The sequence below is a fragment of the Amphibalanus amphitrite genome, unplaced genomic scaffold (assembly GCF_019059575.1).
Source record: "Amphibalanus amphitrite isolate SeventyFive unplaced genomic scaffold, NRLGWU_Aamphi_draft 000439F_arrow, whole genome shotgun sequence".
Taxonomy (NCBI): Eukaryota; Metazoa; Arthropoda; class Thecostraca; order Balanomorpha; family Balanidae; genus Amphibalanus; species Amphibalanus amphitrite.
In genome coordinates, this window is record NW_024881933.1 from 418,512 (window position 1) to 426,795 (window position 8,284).

The 8,284-nt window shown below is 48.8% G+C and overlaps 1 protein-coding gene across 1 annotated transcript in view; it reads right to left on the reverse strand.

Annotated features, from left to right (window-relative positions):
- Positions 1 to 3,645, reverse strand: part of LOC122391482 — a 29,915-nt gene extending 26,270 nt beyond the window's left edge. Inside the window, exon 1 of the mRNA XM_043385429.1 lies at positions 3,378 to 3,645. The gene's annotated coding sequence lies outside the window, so the exon portion shown is untranslated. The remainder of the gene's footprint in view (positions 1 to 3,377) is intronic.
- Positions 3,646 to 8,284: the final 4,639 nt, after the last annotated feature.

An 8,284-nucleotide genomic window follows, 5' to 3' on the forward strand; every position in this document is an offset into this window, starting at 1 on the left:
GTGCTCGATTGATAGTTCGTGGCAATGACTGAGAGTCATTTGAGGTGGCCAATTAACCCGCGCCGGACTAGGGGTTGATGCACTCCACTTAGGAGTTTCGGCGAACCAGAAGAAATGACGATGCGTTCCATCTTGGCATACTTTATGGGCCATCAGACATCATCTTTACATAAATTCTTCTATTGCTGACCTCGTATTTAGGATAGACAAAACAATGCTTTCAATATTCTTAAATCTATGAAATTGATGTGGGTCTCACTCTGATCTGAAACCATACACTGTTTTCTACAAAATAATGCATATCTAACGATGGGTTATAACTAATTAAAAGGCATCTTGCAACCTGCAGGTGGTGCTCCTTTCAGGCACGCAGCCAGGATTTTGCTCAGAGAGGGGCCACAGGTCGCGGCCATAGTGTCGTACCCCCTCCAAAAAGGAAAACTCCTCTGATTTGGCCCACTATTTTTGGGTGTGTGGTGCAGCTGTTCTTATTATTTTATCTTTCATTAAATTTTATTTCGTTTTCGCCTTCGGGAGGGGGGCATGGCCCCCGTGCCCCCCCCCCCCCTGGCTACGTCCCTGGCTACTTTCCGTGTCGGCAATAGGTGTAGAAAACCTACCTCATTTTCTCATAATATGTAATCAGGCATACATTCGGCTTCAGGTCAGGCTGAACTGAAAATTCAGAGATCATAGTTATTCCCATGATTTTTTTTTTTAAAGATGCAGATGAGTCAAGGTTTCTCAAGTCAAGTCTTGGGAAAAATATGACAGGGTCACACCAGAGTTGCATTGATCGCATGTGTTTTGAAATACCAGAACTTGAGTTAGCCAATAAATCCATTGCATGGTGGGATGCACTCGTTCTTTGAGTACAGTTTATTGGTGAAACGACATTGCATTACGATAAATGTTTCCGTGGCTTCCCTTCTACTGATCATTAGTAGCAGTCACTCGAGTCTTCATCACCATATTTCACAACTTACTATACATCGTAGATATTCATTTTCACTTGACACAAATTTTCGCTTTTATAGTGCGCCAGCGAGGCTCCGGATGTCACTTGAACGTTATTTCGGGTACAGTACAAGTCAAACGAGTCATAAATCGGGTTGAACAAACCTCAATTGTGTCCCGCCCACTTCACCATCGCAAATTGCTGACTACCCGCGCCCCTGACGCCCATTGCGCTCGGCCCGCGCGTTTATTTGACGGGCCGTATGCAGATGGTCGGCTCGGGAAAGTACGCGAGGTCACCGCGGGGACTGCCGGGTCAGTATGCCACAGTCACACGGTCATTACCGACAGGACCCGACCTGTCAATCAGTGCGAGGGACGGACGCCCGGCACCGGGCCGGCCCAGCCCGGGTCACATGTCAATTGGGCCGTAATGGCGATGGGCGTGCGTCGATGTCGCTCATTTGAATGTGTTTGAGACATATCGTTGTCAAAATAAGGGCAGATTGACATGTTAACCTGGTGCCTTACTGGTATGAATGGACATTGTTTGGCCAGCGATTAGGCAGATTATGCGGACATAACAGGATGCTGCTTGGAAGTCTGTAAAAACATACTTAAAAACAATGCGCTGAATTTTAAATAGACACATGCTTGATTGCTTATCATCAGAGATAGCAATGTAAAATGACATTGTTTATCCGTGTGTAAGCTATGCAGTTTACAAAGCGTCCATTACAAGAAATGCACTGCGAAAAACGATGTTTATCGTTGCCCGTTGGTTTTATTTTGTTTTCATGCCCTTCTTGTAATGCTTTTATGATTTACCTTTCACTTGATAGTACGAGCAAGGCATTGTTTCTTACATCCATGCTGGTAGATCTATGCTGTAGATAAATGTTCGTAGATGGTAGATCTATCCATACTGTAATATGAATTGACTTAAAAAGTACAAGATTCTGGGTTAGCTGTTTACGATGAGAGTCGTACCCTAGTAAAGTATATATCCCGAAGCCTTGCGCACATTTTTATGTCGCAGCCATATATGTATACCAAGTGTATACACTTTAAAATATAACTATAGATATATAGAATATAATTATATCCAGCGAGGTTAGGTGCCCTTGTTATCGCCTGTTGTTTACGTTACATCTGGTTCCTAATCATTGCTGTTTTCTTTTGAAAAAGAGAATTTACATGTTCTTCTCAAATTATATTGTGGCCTCCATTTCTTGGGTAAGTATAACAATATCCATACTGTTTTATAAGTCAGCAGAGATTCGCTTCAACGCTATCCAGCGCTATACTCTAGGTGCCATTTCGACGTAAACATGCTAATAAATTGTCAAAGTCTAAACCCATTGCAACGGACATAAACACCCTTCAAGCCAGCACATCCGCCGGTATGCTCCTGTCTAAACATCTCCACATATACATATATACACTAGCTGACAGACACACCCACAAGTACCGGCATTCAGGCCGGCTCTCTCAGCAGCCAAGCCTCCCTTCAGTCAGCCCTGGAATGTGTGCTGTCGATGCCGCCTTCCGACAGCTCCCGGTCATTAGTGCACATTCCCGGTGCACCGGCTCCTCTCCCAGTGTGCACAGTGCACAGTGCAGTGCACAGTGGCCTTGACTGACGGTGAAACAGGGACGCCCCGAGCGCAGGGAGATGGGAGTACCGGAGAATGAATCAGCCACCAGATATTCGATTCGGGGAGAGAGGGAGAGTGAGGGAAGGAGAGCAAATATCCGGCTTTGATGCCAAGAAGGTTTACAAGTACGGATTAGGGCTCGTTAGCAAGCCTGTTTGACAAAGCCTCAACCAGGTATTTCATATTCTTACACAAATTGGCAGTAATTCATAATTGAAATTGGAACAATGTCTTCTTCTCTTACGTGAGAGAGCAAAAGGCAAGCTAATATAGCTACGAGCTGTCTGAGCAACCAGTCTTGGTCAAAAGAGTTTCAAGATTTTATTCTTACACCACCGCATTTATTGGTGTTTTTCACTGGAGAGCTAAATCAAAGCTGTCAAGGTTATTATTGCTACAAAAGTTGCTTTCATTCTGTTTCTGTTATGATCTAAAAACTGTTAAGCGCTGCTATACTATTTTAATTTTCTATCTCTCGATATTTGACATCCATGTCTTCTCGGCCCATTTCAGTTTTATTAGCCAACAACTAACAATAGCAAGCCGAGTTTAATTATTTTTTATCGATTCTTCTCTATGAAATAAAATGAATCCGTTATAAAAATGAACATCGAATATTTAAGTGGCATTTTCCACGTTTCATTGAACCGTTGAACAAATCTTTCGTTTAGCAATATCGTCCGTGTCATATAAACATGTGCATGATATTCGCCCGAAAACAAGCGATAGCAGGGACTATATACGCCCTGATTCTCGGCTTACCTGTTGCAATTGTCACCTGGGGTGTGTGTCACACCAGTCTGTGAAGACTTGCTCTTGACGGGCTCAGTTATTTCCGCGTCAAGCGCCAACGCTTCACACACCTCACTATCACCAAGTCAATTGTTTCCGGACCTCTCCCCACTGAACTGTCTACATGATCACGACTTCACACCACTGGATCGTCACCACTTCTACCCCAAGCACAGTCAGCGTGGCGTAGTGCCCTCCGCGCCCCTACCCACGTCATCCCCCGGCGGCCGCCCGTCACCCACTGCCGTCCCTTGCCGCGCCGCTGCCGCCGCTGCCGCCCGCCGCCGCCAGCTGCCGCGCAGCTGTCCAGAGCCGCCAACCAGCTGACTAGGCCGCCTCTCACCAGCTGAGCGCCGCAGGCTAACGAGGGGGGGGGGGGGCATTCAGGGGAGCCACCATTCCTTATGAAGATAATTTATTTGAATCTGAGCGCTTATTCATTAAAACCTGGCCATCGCCCGCCTAAAGAGAGACAAAAGACCCCACTAAAGTTATCAACTTTGGCATACCCTAGGAACTTGAAAAAAATCTGATGACGACAGCTTAAAGTTCCAGTGGCTCATGACCATGCTACTGCTTTTAGATAACAAAATAGGTGTTCATGCATAATGATTCAATTTTAAAAATTTAGCAGAATTGGAATGGAACAGCTTCGTCTTTCGCAGACAGCGTGACAACGATGACATGCAGCATGCCGCAAAATTTTGCATGCTCTATGTGGCATCTTTTTAATACTCATAGAGAAAATTTCAAGTCCCAGCGACCTCAGCTTTGGTCACCGACTCACCAGGCTAAGAAAACCAGTACATTGTTGCGGCTTCTCTGGATTGTTCTTTAGTTTGCTATAAAACTCAGAGTTTTGTACCCATTTCATTCAAGACTGCGGGGCTGTGCTTGCTGCTTAGCTTATCGAGTTTCATATGCCATTATGTACATGTTATGCATGCATGTTTCGCATTCTTCAATTTCGTTGATCTGAGTTCATCTAGAGGTCATGATGTCGTAACGTTGAAAATAAGGAAATGTTTTCAAGTAGCTTCAATTCATAAAGCATTGGAGTGTCTGCTCTATTTGGTCGCTTTTGTGGTGTTAGCCTTCATTTTTAACGATATGTATGTACATACAAGACTAAGTCTTCTTTGCGCGGTGCAAGAACGTAAGGGGGTTGGGTCAACTGACGTCAAATGGGGTCAAAAACCTGGCACACACTATGGAAAGAGCTGATTTAGAAATGATGCATAGGACATTGTGCTTCTCTTGATCCGTCAAGTTGATTGATATGAAACATAACATTTAGTTGCAATTAATTAAAAACTTAATCCTCGGTCCTCGACGGCTTTTTCAACGCGAGAAAATGCCAGCGATAATAGCAAGACTGACTACTGAGGATATGCTGGGCCACGGGACAGGTCACGGAGCAGGTCACAGGGGTAGGTCACGAGACAGGGCACAGTTTAAGGCATAGTCTATAAGGGCATTCAGGGGCGGATCCAGGAAAACTACAAGGGGAGGGTCATGAATCGAAGTGGTGCCCCTACCTATACCCAAAATTAAAAACTCAACGGATTTCGTCCACTTCATTTTGGTGGTGCCCCCTTTTTCAGTTTTTTTTCTTTTTACTTTTTATTTTTAGTCAGTATCTTAACTCTTAGCCACAACCACATTTACCAATTGTAAGCAAGTATATATGAATGTGCTATGTGTATATATGTTGTGGACGCTGAGTAGTGAGTACTTACCAGGAACGTTATCAGGTAAGCAAATCGTTGTCAGTCCGACGAACTTGACCCTGGCGTCTAAAGGGTCTGTCCTTGACACTTCAGGCTTGTCAGGGGCACCAAAGTCCTTCCAGGGACACCACAAACCTGTCAGGGGCATCTACGGCCTTGTAGGGGCGCCACAGGCCCGCCAGGGGCACCACAGGCCTGCCAGGAAGCAGGGGCACCACAGGTCTAGCAAGTATACACGACAGGCCTGTCAGGGGCACAACGGGCCTCTTGGGCCCATGAGCACCCCTAGGGGCAGGGGCACCACAGTCCTTCCAGGGGCACCGCAGGTCTGTGAGGGGCACCAGCGGCCTAGCAGGGGCACCAGTCAACACAGGCCTGCCAGGGGCACCACAGACCTGCCAGGGGCACCAGAGACCTGCCAGGGGCACCAGAGGTCTGCCAGGGGCACCACCGGCCTCGCAGGGGCACCTTGGGCCTGTCAGGGGCACCACGGGCCTGCCGAGGGACACTTCAGACTTTTCAGGGGCACCAGTCCTCTCCGGGCGCAGGGGTACCAGCGGCCTAGCAAGGGCACCAGAGGCCTGCCAGGGGCACCAGCGGTCTAGCAAGGGCACCAGAGGCCTGCCAGGGGCACCTCAGGCTTGTCAGGGCCCAGGGACACCACAGTCCTTCCAAGGGCACCGCAAGCCTGTCAGGGGCACCAGAGGCCTGCCAGGGGCACCACAGGCCTAGCAAGGGCACCACTGGCCTGTCAGGGGCACCTCAGGCTTGTCATGGCCAAGGGGCACCACAGTTATTCCAGGGGCATTACAAGCCTGTCAGGGGCACCAGAGGCCTAGCAAGGGCACCACAGGCCTGCCATGGACACCACAGGCCTGCCATGGACACCACAGGCCTTGCAGGGGCGCCTCAGGCCTGTCAGGGGCACCACGTGCCTGCCGGGGACACTTCAGGCTTGTCAGGGGCGTTACAGTCCTGTCAGGGCCCAGGGGCACCAGGCCCGTGGTGTCCCTGCTAGGCCTGTGGTGCCCCTGGCGGTCCTGTGGTGCCCCTGTCAGGACTGTGATACCCCTGATAGGCCGGTGGTGCCCCTGGCAGGTCTTTGGGCCCCCGGGCCTCAAGGGGGGGCCATGACCCATGTGACCCCCCCCCCTTGGATCCGCCACTGACTGGGCATTTGATCTTTTCCGGGCGGGGGAAGATTAACTGTTCTTGCCACGAATGGTTCATTACGATTTATCCTCAGTGTCTTTTGCCAATGGATCTTTCGATTCGGTGTGTAAGAAAAGGAGATCTTTTCTTTAGCGGGCTACTGAAAAACCAAGCAACGAAGGAGCGAGCCGTCAGCCGCGAGCTTTTTTCTGGAACACGCTATCGAGGTGTTCAATGCGATATCGAAACTTTCCACGCGAGCACTATATTTGTGAGACGTAGTGGCCTAATGGTCGAATCAGCTAGGTGAAGTGGAAAAGAGACTCCACTCAAACTAGGACGCAATAAATACATTTACATACATGCATTGAAATGTCATGCATCATCTTCGTTGTAATTAATAGGTACAGTAACAAAGAGAAGTAGGTACTCACAACTTTCGTCACATAGGTGGCACAAATAATAGGGAATTATAAGTTGACATTAGTCTGTTGTCCTTCGTGTGTTTTGACCAATAAACAAACAATTAAAATGATCTATTTTCTTTCGTTAGTCGTCGTCTGTCGCTGCTAGGCGCAAAACCAGCGTCACTGCTCATTTATCAATATGCTTGTAGCACGTTCGCTATTCTCACCTGCTTCGACATCAAAATGGTGCTTCGGTATGCTTTTCATGACTGTAACAGGTGGCGAGACGTTCGCTGCCCTGTTATGTGAGACGGTGTCATCTGAAGCCGAGTGAACGAGCGCGACCCTGTGCCCCCGGCCCCATCCCTGCCCTCCCCTCTCCACCCCCACTCAGTTTACTCCGCGCCGCCGACAAGCGACAGCCCCGGGGGGTGGGTGGGGTGGGGTGTGAGGGGAGCGAGGGGGGCAGCTTCACTGACGCCCCCGAGCGTCCGAGACGCGTCGTCGTCTCAGCCAATCAGCGCCCGGCTCAGCTGACAGACGCGGAAGCGCGCCATGTGGCGCATTGTTTTGCATCAGTTTTGAAATGTCGCGTGTTATGTTGGTCGCGCGTGGTGGTTATCTCGGGAGTGCTCAGTGATTTGAGAGAAAAGTGTCGAAAATTGTGAAAACGTGCCGTGATAGGTGTGGGTGATTGTGATGCAGGACGTCGAGTGGTGTCAAAAGTGAAAACTAAACTCAAACTCGGTGATACCTACTCGCGAAAAAGAACGATGGGAGGTTGAGGTCGCTGCCCTGCAGGGGCGGAGAATTGTCATAATCTCAGGGGGTGCTTTTCTAGCATCTGGCGAATGGAAGCTTCAAATTCTTGCGTAGAAAAGCATGTGTATGTAGGTACGTTTTCCAAGCAGCATCACTCTCCTCGCGGCTTACACAAAGCAGTTTGTGTCTCAGACGTAAATTAAGCACCCCTGGAGCACTATTGGACGGTGACTTGAATTTCAGGGGGTGCTCGAGCACCCCCTAAACCCCTAATTCTCCACCCCTGCTGCCCTGCGACTTTGACTTCAACTTGGATTATGACCTACGCCTGGCCAGCACACTGCGTGATCGATGGTCAGATGATATGCTTCTGCAATTCGAAGGCTTTTTCATCAACCAGTGATCACCAGAGACCAACTGCATCCAGATGAAGACTTCGAACGGTGATGTACCGCACTGATCTTTCTAGTTTTAGTTTTTTTTGTTAGTTTTAGTTACCTTCTTTACTGCATGTCAATTGCCATCACAATATAGGTATATTGCTTATAATGCTTTTTTATATTGACTGAACTGGCCTCTAACATGTCCCTGAGGAGAGGATTTTTTTCCTGTTCGAGGATGATGTCAGCCGTCACCTCTCATTTCACCGTTCGCCTCATCACCGTTCGCCTCTCATTTCACTCATCGGAGGGCTGTCCCACCACGCGCACGCCGGTGTTCACGGGCACCGCACACTGCTGCGTGCGGTGTGTGCGGTGCGTCCAGCAGGCGTGGGGGTAGGGGATGGGTAGGCGGTTCTGACGTCACGGCTGCGTGCGGCTGACGG